The following is a 16,810-nucleotide window of genomic DNA, read 5'->3' as shown; positions in this document are numbered from 1 at the left end:
CCCTATTCAACTTGCACCCAATATCCATGCTACTGTTTGGTGGCCTGTAGACAACACCCATTAGGGTCTTTTTGCCCTTACTGTTCCTCAGTTCTATCCACACAGACTCTACTTCTCCTGATCCTATGTCCCCCCTTGCAAAAGGACTGAACCTCATCCCTCACCAACAGGGCCACCCCACCCCCTCTGCCCACATTTCTTCCCTACGATAGCACGTATACCCTTGTACATTCATTTCCCAGGTCTGATCTCCCTGCAGCCATGTCTCTGTTATCCCAACAACATCATAGTTACCCATTCGCACCTGAGCTTCAAGCTCATCCGCTTTATTTCTGACACTTCGTGCATTCAGATATAGAATTTTTAGCCCATTTCTCCTCTCTCTGTTTAAATCACTGCCTATTGTGCTTAACCCAGCTCCCCGAACTCCCTTCGGGCTATACGCCCCTTGAATTTTGTTGTCCTTTCTAAATTTACGTATTCTTTCAGCACATTTAACTCCATGTTCTGTCAGACCATCCCTCTGTACACGTGTCCTCCTTATCACTTGTTCCGCCTCACCTTTCTCTACTACACACTTAATATTCCGGAACTGTGTAGTCCCCACCTGTCCTTTATTCTTCATCTCGCTATCCTCTCTCGCATACTGGATCCCTGCCCCCTGCAAATTTAGTTTAAACCCCCACCGAGAAGCGCTAGCAAACTTTCCTGCAAGATTGTTAGTACCGCTTCAGTTCAGGTGTAAACCATCTTGTCGGAACAGATCCCACTTTCCCTGGAACAAAGCCCAATTATCTAAAAACCTGAAGCCCTCCCTCCTGCACCATCCTCTCAGCCACGTATTAATCTGTATAATCCTTCTGTTCCTTGCCTCACTTGCACGTGGCACAGGTAGCAATCCTGAGATTGTTACCCTGGTGGTCCTGCCCTTCAGCTTCGCACCTAACTCCCTGAACTCACTACGCAGGACCCCCTCACTCATCCTACCCACATTGTTGGTCCCTACATGGACCACAACATCTGGGTTCTTGCCCTCCCTCTCGAGAATAACCTGCACCCGATCTGAGATGTCCCGGACCCCGGCACCAGGGAGGCAACATACCATCCGAGACTCCCGATCTTCCCCACAAAATCTCCTATCCACCCCCCTGACTATAGAATCCCCTATCACTACCGCTCTCTTCTCTTCCCTCCTCCCCTTCCTAGTCGAGGGTCCAACCTCAGTGCCAGAGACAGGACCACTGCAACTTGTTCCTGGTAGGTCATCCCCACCAACAGTATCCAAAACGGTATATTTATTGTTGATGGGAATGGCCACAGGGGTGCTCTGCTCTCTCTGTCTGCTCCCCCTGCCTCTCTTGACTGTCACCCATTTGCCTACCTCCTGTCTTTTCGGTGTGACTACCTCCTGATAACTCTTATCTATCTCTGCCTCTGCCTCCCGAATGATCCGTAGTTCATCCAGCTCCTGCTCCAATTCCCTAACTCGGTCTGATAGGAGCTGCAGCAGGATGCACCTTTTGCAGTCCATTTTGCAAGTCCATTGGGTTGAGTTGGGATCTGGGATCAGCCATGATAGAATGGCAGAACAGACACGATGGGCTGAATGGCCTAATTCTACTCCTATGTCTTGTGGTTTTATGGTCATTCCTGGTAACGTTGAAAAACTCTTAAAATTAGTTAGACACAACCTACCATGCACAAAGCCATGCTGACAATCCCCAATCAGTTCATTTCTTTCCAAATACTTGTATATCTGGTGGCTCAGAATATGGTCGAATTACTTTCCCTCTACTGATGTCTGGTTCGCCCACCTATAATTTCCCGACCTATTCATAGGCCCTTTTTTTAAACAGCAGAACAACATTAGTTATCTTCCCATCCTCCGGTACCTCACGTGTTGCTAAGGATGATTTAAATATGTCTGCTCGGGACTCTGCAATTCCTGAGCTTGCTTCCCACAGGATCCAAGGAAGACCAAGGAGATGGTGATGGACTTTAGGAGATCTAGGCCTCATATGGAGCCAGTGATCATTAATGGAGAATGTGTGGAGCAGGTTAAGACCTACAAGTATCTGGGAGTACAGTTAGACGAGAAGCTAGACTGGACTGCCAACACAGATGCCTTGTGCAGGAAGGCACAGAGTCGACTGTACTTCCTTAGAAGGTTGGCGTCATTCAATGTCTGTAGTGAGATGCTGAAGATGTTCTATAGGTCAGTTGTGGAGAGCGCCCTCTTCTTTGTGGTGGCGTGTTGGGGAGGAAGCATTAAGAAGAGGGACGCCTCACGTCTTAATAAGCTGGTAAGGAAGGCGGGCTCTGTCGTGGGCAAAGTACTGGAGAGTTTAACATCGGTAGCTGAGCGAAGGGCGCTGAGTAGGCTACGGTCAATTATGGAAAACTCTGAACATCCTCTACATAGCACCATCCAGAGACAGAGAAGCAGTTTCAGCGACAGGTTACTATCGATGCAATGCTCCTCAGACAGGATGAAGAGGTCAATACTCCCCAATGCCATTAGGCTTTACAATTCTACCGCCAGGACTTAAGAACTTTTTAAAAGCTATTATTAAAGCTTTTTGAGATAGTGATTTAGATGCATATCATATTTTCTTACTGAGTTAAGTATTGTATGTAATTAGTTTTGCTACAACAAGTGTATGGGACATTGGAAAAAAGTTGAATTTCCCCATGGGGATGAATAAAGTATCTATCTATCTATCTATCTATCACCTTGTCAGGCCCTGGGGATTTTTTTCACCCTAGTTTACCCTCAAGGCAGCAAACATTTCCTCCTCTGTAATCTAATAATCTGTATAGGGTTTTTGACATCACTGTTGCTTTGTTTCATTTCTATAGACTCTGTGTCCATCGCCCAAATAAATACAACTACAAAAAATCCATTTAAGGTCTCCCCAATCACTTCTGGCTCCAGTATAGATTATTACTCTGACCAATTTTGACCCTTGCAATCCTTTTGTTCTTAACACATCTATAGAAGACATTATGATTCTCATTCTCCTTGTCTGATAGAAAAGCCTCATGTCTTCTTTTAGCCCTCCTGATTACTTTCTGAACTGTTCTCTTACACTTCTTATACTCCTCATTTGTCCATACCTGCCTTTACCTGCAATGCACTTCCTTTATTTTTTTAACCAGGGCCTCAATATCTCTCAAAAACCAAGGTTCCCTAAACCTGTTGTCCTTGTCTTTTATCTTGACAGGCTTTCTACTCTCAATTTTCTTTTGAAGGCCTCCCATTTATCAAGTACAGCTTGGCGAGAAAACAGCCCATCTCAATCCACACCTGCCAGATGCTTTCCGATACCATCAATATTGGCCTTTCTCCCATTTAGAGTCTCAACCCAAGGACCAGACCCATCGTTTTCTATGATAACCTGGAAACTAATGGCGTTATGATCGCTAGTTGCAAACTTCTGTCACTTGACCTGTCTCATTCCCTTTAGGAGATCAGGTATTACATACTCTCTTGTTGCACCCCTCCCATTTTATTGCTAGTCTAACCACGGGACAATTCTGCAATGACCAATTAACCTACCAAACAGCATGCCTTTGGACTGTAAGAGGAAACCAGATCACCTGGAGGAAACCTACATGATCACAGAGAGAACATATAAACCCCTTATAGGCGGTGGTGGGCATTGAACCCATTCACCTGTACTGTAAAGTTTGTGCTAACCACTACGTTACTATGTTACCCCATAATATGTGGAATGCTAAAATCACCTAGTATCGCAAACTTAGGTTCCTTGCAAATCTTTTTGTATGGAGCAGGCTTGATGAGCAGAGTGGCTTTCTCCTGCTCTTATTCCTTATGTTCGTATATTCTTAACAAAACACTGATACAACTGCTTACAATTACTATGGATGCTTCTATATCCGAATCAGACTTACTTTATTATTCTGATCAAAGTACCGTTTTACTAAGTTTTGTACATGAGTTCTCTAATTGACACCACACCTCAATGTGGTTGTCAGACCTCAGAACAATTATATACAAGTAGGCTAAATATTGATTGATTGAGCTCAACATCCTTTTTATTTGGTGGTGAAATGTTTGAAACTTTCAAACTATTGACGTTTATGTCAGAGGATAACAATGTACAGTATAGGTAAATGAGAGTTTCCTTGACTCCCCATTCCTCCCATGTAATCAGAGTTTTCAATCCATCTAACAAGTAACTATATATGACTACACTAAGTCACCATTTTGTTGCAGGCAGATGGAACTTCTGATTCCAAACAAAGAGTTCATTGAATTGTGAGTTTAAAGTTGAGTGTCTTGTCATCTGCCAAAGAGCATGTATACATCGGTGAACACTTGAACCTATGAACATCTCCTCACTTTTTTACTCTCATTTTTCACTAATTTAATTTTATATATAGTGTGTATACATACACACACTCACTGTACAGTATGTATGTCTTAGCCACATAAATATCGCAAGATGCCTTTTGCACAGTACTGAATTTGTCAACATGGAGTGGAGAGTAAGTTTGTAAATCTGGCGGGAGCAAAGGATGTTGGGAATGGTGAGGGTGGAGTGCTGTGTGGGTGGGCGTGGGACAGGTGGCACAGGAGTGTCAGGGGCGTGGAGTGGCGCAGGTGCAAACACACCAGCCCCGAGACACCAGGCAAGGAAATTTGATTCCAAACAATTGGTTTATTGATCATTACAGAATGTCCCTCTGGTGCTTTGCAATCCCTCCCCTCTCCCTTCCCCTTTTCCCAACCATGATTCCTCTCTGCCTGGCCCTTTTCCACTCTTAGCCCACAAGAGACCCGTATCAGAATTAGGTTTATCACACCTCTCATGTGTCATGAAATTTGCTTTTGAAAAAGGATCCGGTGCTTGTGGTAGCAGTACAATGCAGTACATAAAATTACTGTACAGAAGTCTCAGGTGTGCTAGCTATATATATCTAAGACTTTAACACAGTACTATGTATGCGTGCACCGCAAAACAACAAATTTCATGACATATGTCACTGATATTGAACTTGATTCTGATTTTGAGTTTCAATGAAATACCTACCTTTAGCAGCATCACAGACACATAACATCTTATCAACAGCATTTACATGCTATAATCTGAAATAAGGGTCTGTTTAATGAGTGGAGGAATCTGAAAGTTTGACAATGTATGTTCAAGATAAAAATACTTTGAACGAAGGACAGGTATAAGACCATAAGACATAGCAGAAGTAGACCATTCTGCCCATTGAATCTGCTCCGCCATTCAATCACGGGCTGATCCAGTTCTTCCAGTCATCTTCATTACCCTGCTTTCACCCTAAATACTTTGATGCCCTGACTAATCAAGAATCTATCTATCTCTGCCCAATGACTTGGCCTCCACAGCTGCTTGTGGCAACAAATTCCACAGATTTACTACCCTCTGACTAAAGCAATTTCTCTGCATCTCTATTCTAAATGGACGCCCTTCAATCCTGAAGTAGTGCCCTCTTGTCCTAGATTCCGTTACCAAGGGAAATAACTTTGCCATATCTAATCTGTTCAGGCCTTTTAACATTCAGAATGTTTCTATGAGATCCCCCTCGTTCTCCTGAACTCCAGGGAATTTAGTACAAGAGCTGCCAGACGTTCCTCATACAATAGCCCTTTCATTCCTGGAATCATTCTCGTTAATCTTCTCTGAACACTCGCCAATGTCAGTATATCCTTTCTAAAATAAGGAGCCCAAAACTGCACACAACACTCCAAGTATTGAGTAAATTCCAATATATGTAAATTCTGGCCATTAAAATCACTATTTGTCTCGTAAAACTGAGTCAAACTCGCAAAATTGCAGTACTGGAAATCTAAAAGAAAAACAGAAAGCACTGAAAATCCAGAGCAACACAGACAAAATGCTGGAGGAACTCAGCAGGTCAGGCAGCATCTGTGGAAATGAATGGGGAGTTGACTTTTCAGGTCGAGACCTTTCTTCAGGAAGGGGGAAGATGCCAGAATCAAAAGGTGGAGGGAGGGGACAGAGATAGCTAGAAGGTAAATCGATAGCTGAATCCAGGTGGGTGGGAAAGGTCCAGGGCTGGAGAGGAAGGTAGCTGATAGGAGATGAGATTGGACCATGGGAGAAAGGGAAGGAGGTGGGGCACCCAGGAGGAGGTGATAGGCAGGTGAGAAGAGATAAGAGGCCAGAGTGGGGAATAGAAGAAGAGGGAAGTAGGAGGGATTTTTTTTAACCGGAAGGAGAAATTGATGTTCATGCCATCAGGTTGGAAGCTACAGAGATGGAATATGAAATGTTGCTCTTCCACCCTCAGAGTGGTTTAGAAAACACAGAAAAACATAGAAAACCTACAGCACAATACAGGCCCTTCAGCCCACAAAGTTGTGCTGAACATAGCCCTATCTTAGAAATTACTAGGCTTACATATAGCCCTCTATTTTACTAAGCTCCATGTAGCTATCTAAAAGTCTCTTTAAAAGACCCTATCATATCTGCCTCAACCACTGTTGCTGGCAGCCCATTCCATGCATTCACTACTCTCTGAGTAAACAAACTTACCCCTGACATCTCCTCTGTACCTACTCCACAGCACCTTAAACCTGTGTCCTCTTGTGGCAACCATTTCAGCCCTGGGGAAAAGCCTCTGACTATCCACATGATCAATGCCTCTCATCATCTTGTACAGCTCTATCAGGTCACCTCTCATCCTCCTTCGCTCCAAGGAGAAAAGACTGAGTTCACTCAAAACTATTGTCATAATTCATGCTCCTCAATCCAGGCAACATCTTTGTAAATCTCCTCTGCACCCTTGCTATGGCTTCCACATCCTTCCTGTAGTGAGGTGACCAGAACTGAGCACAATACTCCAAGTGGAGTCTGACCAGGGTCAGATATAGTTGCAACATTACCTCTCGGCTCCTACATTCAAATTCCGCGATTGATGAAGACCAATGCACCGTACGCCTTCTTAACCACAGAGTCAACTTGTGCAGCTGCTTTGAGCGTCCAATGGACTCAGACTCCAAGATCCCTCTGATTTTCCACATTGCCAAGAGTCTTAGCATTAATACTATATTCTGCCATCGTATTTGACCGTACCAGAATGAACCACTTCACACTGGCCAGTGGGACTAGATGAGTATAAGTGTCGGCACAGACTAGAAGGGCCGAGATGGCCTGTTTCTGTGCTGTAATTGTTATATGGTTATATGGTTATTTGGGTTGAACTCCATCTGCCACTTCTCAGCCCAGTTTTGCATCTTATCAATGTCCCATTGTAACCTCTGACAGCCCTCCACACTATCCACAACACCTCCAACCTTTGTGTCATCAGCAAACTTACTAACCCACCCCTCCACTTCCTCATCCAGGTCATTTATAAAAATCACAAATAGTAAGGGTCCCAGAACAGATCCCTGAGACACTGCACTGGTGACCGAGCTCCATGCAGAATATGACCAGTCTACAGCCACTCTTTGCCTTCTGTGAGCAAACCAGGTCTGGATCCACAAAGCAATGTCCCCTTGGATCCCATACCTCTTTACTTTCTCAATAAGCCTTGCATGGGGTACCTTATCAAATGCCTTGCTGAAATCTATATACACTACATCTATTGCCCTTCCTTCATCAATATGTTTAGTCACGTCCTCAAAAATTTCAATCAGGCTCGTGAGGCACGACCTGCCCTTTACAAAGTCATGCTGACTACTCCTAATCATATTATACCTCTCCAAGTGTTCATCAATCCTGCCTCTCGGGATCTTCTCCATCAATTTACCAACCACTGAGGTAAGACTCACTGGTCTGTAATTTCCTGGCTATCTCTACTCCCTTTCTTGAATAAAGGAACAACATTCGTAACCCTCCAATCCTCCGGATCCTCTCCCGTCTGCATTGATGATGCAAAGAGCATTGCCAGAGGCTCAGCAATCTCCTCCCTCACCTCCCACAGTAGCCTGGGGTACATCTCATCCAGTCCTGGTGACTTATCCAACTTGATGTTTTCCAAAAGCTCCAGCACATCCTCTTTCTTAATATCTGCATGCTCAAGCTTTTCAGTCTGCTGCAAGTCATCTGTGCAGTCACCAAGATACTTTTCCGTAGTGAATACTAAAGTAAAGTATTCATTAAGTACCTCTGCTATTTCCTCTGGTTCCATACATACTTTCCCACTGTCACACTTGATAGGTCCTATTCTTTTACATCATCCTCTTGCTCTTCACAGACTTGTAGAATGCCTTGGGGTTTTCCTTAATCCTGCCTGCCAATGCCTTCTCATGGCCCCTTCTGGCTCTCCTAATTTCCTTCTTAAACTCCTTCCTATTAGTCTTATAATCTTCCAGATCTCTAACATTACCTAGCTCTCTGAACCTTTTGTAAGCTTTTCTTCTTGACTAGATTTATTACAGCCTTTGTACACCACAGTTCCTGTACCCTACTACAAATTCCCTGTCTCATTGGAATGTACCTATACAGAACTCCACACAAATAACCACTGAATATTTGCCACATTTCTTCCGTACTTTTCCCTGAAAACATCTGTTTCCAATTTAAGCCTCTAATTTCTTGCCTGATAGCCTCATAATTCCCCTTACTCCAATTAAACACTTTTCTAACTGTCTGTTTCTATCTTTCTCCAATGCTATTGTAAAGGAGACAGAATTATGATCACTATCTCCGAAATGCTCTCCCACTGAGAGATCTGACACCGGACCAGGTTCATTTCCCAATACCAAATCAAGCACAGCCTCTCCTCTTGTAGGCTTATCTACATATTGTGTCAAGAAACCTTCTTGAACACACCTAACAAACTCCACCCCATCTAAACCCCTTGCTCTAGGGAGATGCCAATCGATATTTGGGAAATTAAAATCTCCCATTATGACAACTCTGTTATTATTACACCTTTCCAGGATCTGTTTCCCTATCTGCTTCTCGATATCCCTTTTATTACTGGGCGGCCTGTAAAAAACACCCAGTAAAGTTATTGACCCCATCCTGTTACTAACCTCCTCCCTCAGAGACTCTGTAGACAATCCCTCCATGGTGTCCACCTTTTCTGCAGCCATGACACCATTTCTGATCAACAGTGCCATGCCCCTACCTCTTTTGCCTCCCTCCCTGTCCTTTCTGAAAGATCTAAAACCCGGCGCTTGAAGTAACCATTCCTGTCCTTGAGCCATCCAAGTCTCTGTAATGGCCACCACATCATATCTCCAAGTACTGGTCCACACTCTAAGCTCATCCGCTTTGTTCACAACACTCCTTGTGTTAAAATAGATACATCTCAAACCTTCAGTCTGAACTCGTCCCTTCTCTATCATGTGCCTATCCTCCCTTTTGCACTGTCTACAAGCTTTCTCTATTTGTGAGCCAACCTCCTCTTCCCCAGTCTCTTCAGTTGGGTTGCCACCCCGCAACAATTCTAGTTTAAACTCTGCCCAGTAGTCTGAGCAAACCTCCCCGCCAGGATATTGGTTGCCCTTGGATTCAAGTGCAACCCGTCCTTTTTGTACAGGTCATGCCTGCCCCAATCTGAAATCTGAATCCCTGCCCCCTGCTCCAATCCCTCAGCCACACATTTATCCTCCACCTCATCCTATTCCTATTCTCACTGTCACGTGGCACAGGCAGTAATCCCAAGATTATTACCTTTGTGGTACTGTTTCTCAACTTGCTTCCTAACTCCCTGTAGTCTTTTTTCAGGACCTCTTCCATTTTCCCTCCTATGTCATTGGTACCAATATGTACCACGACCTCTGGCTGTTCTCCCTCCCACTGCAGGATATCTTGGACGCGATCAGATATCCCGGACCCTGGCACCTGGGAGGCAAAATACCATCCGAGTTTCTTTCCTGCGTCTACAGAATCACCTGTCTGACCCCCTAACTATAGAGTCCCCCATCACTGCTGCCTTCCTCTTCCCTCCCCTACCCATCTGAGCTACAGGGCCGGACTCTGTGCCAGAGGCACAGCCACTGTCGCTTCCCCCGGGTAGGCTGTTCCCCCCCCCCCCCCCCAACAGTACTCAAACAGGAGTACTTATTGTCAATGGGTACAGCCACAGGGGTACTCTCTAGTACCTGACTCTTCCCCTTCCCCCTCCTGACTGTGACTCATTTGTCTGTCTCCCGTGGCCCTTGGTGTGACCACCAGCCTGTAACTGCTCTCTATCACTTCCTCGCTCTCCCTGACCAGGCGAAGGTCATCGAGCTGCATCTCCAGTTCCCTAACTCGTTCCCTCAGGAGCTGCAGCTCGACACACCGGGTGCAGATATGTCTGTCTGGGAGGCTGGGAGCCTCCAGGACCCCCCACATCTGACACCAAGCACAGAAAACTGGCCTCACACACATAATCGAAGAAATCTGCAGATGCTGGAAATTCAAGCAACCCATCCCCTTCTCGCAATTCCTCTGTCTCCGCCGCATCTGCTCTCAGGATGAGGTTTTTCATTTCAGAACAAAGGAGATGCCTTCCTTTTTTAAACAAAGGGGCTTCACTTCCTCCACCATCAACTTTGCTCTCAAACACATCTCTTCCATTTCCCACATATCTGCCCTCACCCCATCCTCCCGCTATCCCACTCTGGATAGGGTTCCCCTTGTCCTCACCTATCACCCCACCAGCCTCCTGGTCCAACGTATAATTCTCCATAACTTTCGCCACCTCCAACAGGATCCCACTACCAAGCACATCTTTCCCTTCCCACCGATCTCGCTCCTGGCACTTATCCTTGTAAGTGGAACAAGTGCTACACTTGCCCTTACACTTCCTCCCTCACCAACATTCAGGGCCCCAGACAGTCCTTCCAGGCGACACTTCACCTGTGAGTCGGCTGGTGTGCTATACTGCGTCCGGTGCTCCCGGTGTGGCCTTTTTTAAATTGGTGAGACCCGACGCAGACTGGGAGACTGTTTCGCTGAACACTTATGCTCTGTCTGCCAGAGAAAGCAGGATCTCCCAGTGGCCACATATTTTAATTCCATGTCCCATTCCCATTCTGATATGTCTATCCATGGCCTCCTCTACTGTCAAGATGAAGCCACACTCAGGTTGGAGGAACAACACCTTATATACAGTCTGGGTAGCCTCCAACCTGATGGCATGAACATTGACTTCTCTAACTTCCATTAATGCCCCTTCTCCCCTTCTTACCCCATCCCTGCTATATTTAGTTTTTCCCCCCTCTTTTTTTCTCTCTCTTTGCCCATCACTCTGCCTGTTCTCCATCTCCCTCTGGTGCTCCCCTCCCTCTTCTTTTCTCCCGAGGCCTCCTGTCCCATGATCCTTTCCCTTCTCCAGCTCTGTCTCCCTTTTGCCAATCACCTTTCCAGCTCTCAGCTTCACCCCACCCCCTCTGGTCTTCTCCTATCATTTCGCATTTCCCCTTCCCCCTCCTACTTTCAAATCTCTTACTATCTTTTCTTTCAGTTAGTCCTGATGAAGGGTCTCGGCCCGAAACGTCGACAGTGCTTCTTCCTATAGATGCCTGGCCTGTTGCATTCCACCAGCATTTTGTGTGTGTTGTTCCTTACTGCAATTAACACAGTTAAACCTACCTCGCCTTGTCCCGGTACCTGCTAAGCCCGTTGAGCCAAAGCCCTCTCACTCTGCTGCCTGCTGGATATGGCAGTCTTCTTTTTAAACCTTCCGCGCGCTACTGGCTGATGTCACACGTCTGCCAGTCTCGCCTCTCTTTGACCTTAGTAAAAAAACTCCCTTCGCTCTGAAAAACTAGCCGTTCACTCACAGCCTTCTTGCTCCGAATCGAAAACTGTTGAAGATTCCTTGCCTTTTTAAACTTTCAATGGTTTGCATCGTGGTACAAGAGGAGGCCATGGACTGACTTGTTGGAACAGAAATAGAAATAGGAATTAAAATGAATATCCACCAGGAATTTCTGCTTTTGATGGATGGAGCAGAGGTGCTCAACACAGCAGTCCTAGAATTTACAATGGGTTTCACCAATGTAGAGGAGGTTGCTTTGGGGGGCAGCAAATACAGTAGATGACCCCAACAGATTTGAAGGTGATGAGCTGCCTCGCCTGGGAGCACTGGTTTGGTCCTGTACGGAGGCAAATGGGCAGGTGTAGCATTTCAAACAACACACACAAAATGCTGGTGGAACGCAGCAGGCCAGGCAGCATCTATAGGGAGAAGCACTGTCGGCGTTTCGGGCCGAGACCCTTTGTCAGGTGTAGTATTTCATTCACTTGCAGGGTATGTGTCAGGAGTGAGATTAGTGGGGAGAGACGAATCGACAAGGGAATTACCGAGTAAGTCATCCCTGCAGAAAACAGAGCGGTGAGGAGGCAGGTAAAGATGTGTTTGTGGTAGGATTGCACTGAAGATCGTGGATGTCAAGGCAAATAATTTGTTGAATATGGAGCCTCATGGGATTCTAGGTGAGGATAAGAGGAACTCTAACCCTGTTAAGGTGGTGGGAAGAAGGGGAGAGCGCAGATATCCAGAAAATAGAAGAGCCATAGGTGAGGGCAGCATCGGTTGTGGAGGAAAGGAAACCCTGTATTTTGAAGAAAGAGGACATCTCTGATGTCCTGGAAAGGAAAGCCTCTTTTTGGGAACAGGTGTAGCAGAGATGAGGGAACTGAAAAAAGGAATAGCATTTTTACAGGTGGCAGTGAGAAGAGGTACAGTCAAGATAGTTGTGGGAATTGGTAGGTTTGTAAAATATGGAGGTAGACAGTTTGTCTCCAGAGATGGAGACAGAGAGATCAAGAAAGGAGAGGGATTTGTCAGAGATGCTGGAAATACTCTGCGGGTCATACAGCATTTGTGGAAAGGGAAGAGAAGTTCATGCTTTAGGTGAAAAACAATTCTGTTTCTCTTTCAGGTGCTGCCTGCCTTCCTGAGTGTTTCCATTACTATCTGATTTTCTTTTCTTAGGATTGTGAGGTCAGAAAGTCTGATTGAGAGGTGGATTACTAATTAACTCCATTCCATGGTTAATTATTCTCTATTAGTCTCTGAAAAGCAGAAAGTACAGTGTCATAAGACTTTGATTTGTGAAAAATTGCCCAGAGAGTAAATCTCCAGAAAGTGAATTGTAATCATAAGCATGCTATGTGGAGAACAGCGATCAGGAAGATAAGATATATTTAAAGTAAAATGGAACAATTTTGACCTAACCCCACTAAGCTACTAACTCAATTGTGGGAAGAAGTCAGAGAATGCAAAGGAAATCCAAGTGGTCAAAAGTGGAACATGCAAACTCCACAAAAACAGCATCAGAGCTCAGGTTTGAACTGTGCTAGCAGTTCTTTAGTACCCAATTAGTCAAGTTCAAGTTGTTGTCATTCAACCATACACATGTATACTGCCAAATGAAGCAATGTTCCTCTGGACCAAGGTGCATATAACTCACACACAACACAAAATGTAATATGACCACAAAAAATTAACAAATAATAAAATCTATTTCAGAAGGTTGACCTTTAGCATTAGGTGCATTTACGACGCAAAGAAAACTGTATAACACAACACTACTGATGCTTCATATATGATAAGGCCTGGGTGATGACAGAGAGTTCAGTAGTCTCATGGCCTGGGGGTGAGAAAGCTGTTTCCTATCCTAGTATTCCTGAAGTACAATATGTACCAAAATGGATTCATTTATTTCTATATTTATTAAAATAGAGAATCAATATCGACCTGATGACTCAATTAGAGATGGGGCATGAGTAATTAAGTCATAACAGCTTTAATGACCATAAGACCATAAGACATAGGAGCAGAATTAGGCCAGTTGGCCTATTGGGTCTGCTCCTCCATTTAATCATGACTGATCCTTATTTTTTCTCCTCAACCCCAGTTCCCGGCCTTCTCCCCATAACCGTTGATGCTATGTCCTGTCAAGAACCTATCAACCTATGCCTTAAGTACACCCAGCGACCTGGCCTCCACAGTTGCATGTGGCAACAAATTCCACTAATTCACCACCCTGTGGCTAAAGACATCTCTCTGCATCTCTGTTTTGAATGGATGTCCCTCTATCCTGAGGCTGTGCCCTTTAGTCCTAGACTCTCCCACCATGGGAAACATACTGTCCACATCTACTCTGTCTAGGCCTTACAAAATTTGAAGGGTTTCAATGACATCCCCCCTCATCCTTCTAAGTTCCAATGAGTACAGACCCAGAGCCATCAAATGTTCCTTTCATTCCTGGAATCATCTTTGTGAGTCTCCTCTGGACCCTCTAAGATTTTTGGATTTTCTCCCCATTTAGAAAATAGTCTGCACATTTATTTCTACTACCAAATTGCATAACCATGCATTTGCAACATTGTATTTCATTTGCCACTTTCCTGCCCATACTCCTAATCTGTCTAAGCCCTTCTGCATCCTACCTCTTTCCTCAACAGTACCTGCCCCTCCACCAATCTTCGTATCATCTGCAAACTTGGCAACAAAGCCATCTATTCCATCATTTAAATCATTTACATACAGCATAAAAAGAAGCGGTCCCAACACCAACCCCTGCAGAACACCTCTAGTCACTGGCAGCCAACCAGTCAAGGATTCTTTTATTTCCACTTGCTGCCTCCTACCAATCAGCCAATGCTCTAACCATGCCAGTAACTTACCTGTAGTACCATGGGCTCTTAACTTAGTAAGCGGCCTCATGTGTGGCACCCTGTCAAAGGTCTTCTGAAAGTCCAAATATACAACATCCACTGCATCCCCTGTATCTATCCTACTTGTATTCTCCTCAAAGAATTCCAATGGATTTGTTGGGCAGGATTTTCCCTTAAATAAACCATGCTGCCCTTGTACTATCTTGTCCTGTGTCACCAAGTACTCCATCACCTCATCCTTAATAATTGACTCTAAAATCTTCACAACCACTGAGGTCAAGCTAACTTATCTGTGATTTCCTTTCTGCTGTCTTCTTCCTTTCTTAAAGAGTGAAGTGACATTTGCAAATTTCCAGTCCTCTGGCACCATGCCAGAGTCCAATGATTTTTGAAAGATTGTTGCTAATGCTGCCACAATCTCTAATGCTACCTCTTTCAGAACCCTAGTGTGCCGTTCATCTGGTCTGGGTGACTTGGTTACCTTTAGGTCTTTCAGCTTTTTGAGCTAAGAAGCTGGTGTAGGAGGAAGGGCTTCAGATTTTTGGATCATTGGGCTCTCTTCCAAGGAAGGTGGGACCTCTACAGAAGAGATGGTTTGCACCTGAACTGGAAGGGAATGTATCCTAGCGTGAAGGTTTGCTAATGCTGCATGGTGGGATTGGAACTAGACTTGCAGGGGGATGGGAACTATAGGGCCAGAACAGGTAGTGGTGGGGTTGTGGAGATAGATGTTGTTCAAACCTCAGAGAAAGTCAGGAATCATGAGGTTGAACATGGAGTGACTCACATTCTAGCTGTGAATATTTCAATTCAAGAAGTATTGTAGGAAAGGCCAATAAGCTCAGTGCATGGATCAACACAGGGAATTATGATATTGTAGCCATTAATAAGACTTGGTTGCAAGAGGGGCAGGACTGCAGCTCAATATTCCAGTGTTCCATTGTTTTAGACGTGGCAGAGTGGGAGGGATTAAAGGGGGAGGGGTGGCGTTGCTAGTCAGGGAAAATATCATGACAGTGCTCCATCAGGACAGACTGGGGAACTCGTCTAGTGAGACTTTTTGTGGGTGGAACTGAGGAATAATAAAAGTATGAGCACATTAATGGGGCTGTATTATAGAACAGCCATCAGTCCGTGGGACTGAGAGGAACAAATTTATAGAGAGGTCACCAACTGTTGCAAGAAACATGAAGTTGTTATAGTAGGTGATTTTAACTTTCCATATATTGACTGGGACTGCCATTCTGTAAAAGGACTAGATGGGATAGAGTTTGGCAACTGTATTCAGGAAAATTTTCTTAATCAGTACATAGAAGTCCCAACGAGAGAATGTGCAATACTTGATCTGCTATTAGGGAATGAAACAGGGCAGGTGACAAGTTTGTGTAGGGGAACACTTTGCATCTAGTGATCAGAATGCCATTACTTTCAATGCAACTATGCAAAAAGATAGGTCTGGTCCACAGGTTGATATTCTAAATTGGAGAAAGGCCAATTCTGATGGTATCAGAAAGGCTGTTTTCTGGTAAAGATGTACTTGGTAACTGGAAGGTCTTCAGGAGTGAAATTTTGAGAATATAAAGCTTGTTAGAATAAATGGTAAAGATAACAGTTTTAAGGAACCTTGGTTTTTAAGAGATATTGAGGTCCTAGTTAAAAAGAGGTACATAGCAGCTGTAGGCAGGTAGGAATAAATGAGGTGCTTATGGAGTAAAAGAAATGCAAAAGAACACTTAGGAAAGAAGTCAGGAAGGCTAAAAGAAGGCATGAGTTTGCACTAGCAGACAAAGTGAAGGAGAATCCTAAGAGATATTACAGATATGTTAAGAGCATGGGATAAAAATTGGTCCTCTGTAAGATCTAGTTGCAGAGTTTATTCCATAACATAACATCTCGAATAAGTAGAAGGATCTGAGCAATATAAGAATGTAAAACAATAAATATTGTTTCTTACAAGTAATAAATAAGTACATAAACACAAGAGATACCGCAGATGCTGGAAATCCAGAGGAGCACACTCAAAATGCTGGATGAACTCAGCATCTGTGGAGAAGAATAAAGAGCCCATATTTTTGGCTGGAAAGGAAGGGGACAGAAGCCTAGATAAGGTGGTGGAGAGGAAGGACCACAAGCTGGCAAGTGATAGATGAAAGAAAAGATAGGTTGGTGGGGGAGTGGGAATTGAAAAACATCAGTACAGACTAACAAGGTAAGTGCAA

General features: G+C 44.4%; 1 protein-coding gene across 4 annotated transcripts in view; it reads left to right on the top strand.

Annotated features, from left to right (window-relative positions):
- Window positions 1-16,810, top strand: part of alpk2 (alpha-kinase 2) — an 85,588-nt gene that overhangs the window by 26,493 nt on the left and 42,285 nt on the right. The window lies entirely within an intron of this gene.

This window comes from Hemitrygon akajei, chromosome 13 (genome assembly GCF_048418815.1).
Source record: "Hemitrygon akajei chromosome 13, sHemAka1.3, whole genome shotgun sequence".
In the NCBI taxonomy this organism is placed as follows: Eukaryota; Metazoa; Chordata; class Chondrichthyes; order Myliobatiformes; family Dasyatidae; genus Hemitrygon; species Hemitrygon akajei.
Note: the sequence above shows the minus strand (reverse complement) of the source record. Positions and strands in the feature narration are given on the sequence as shown.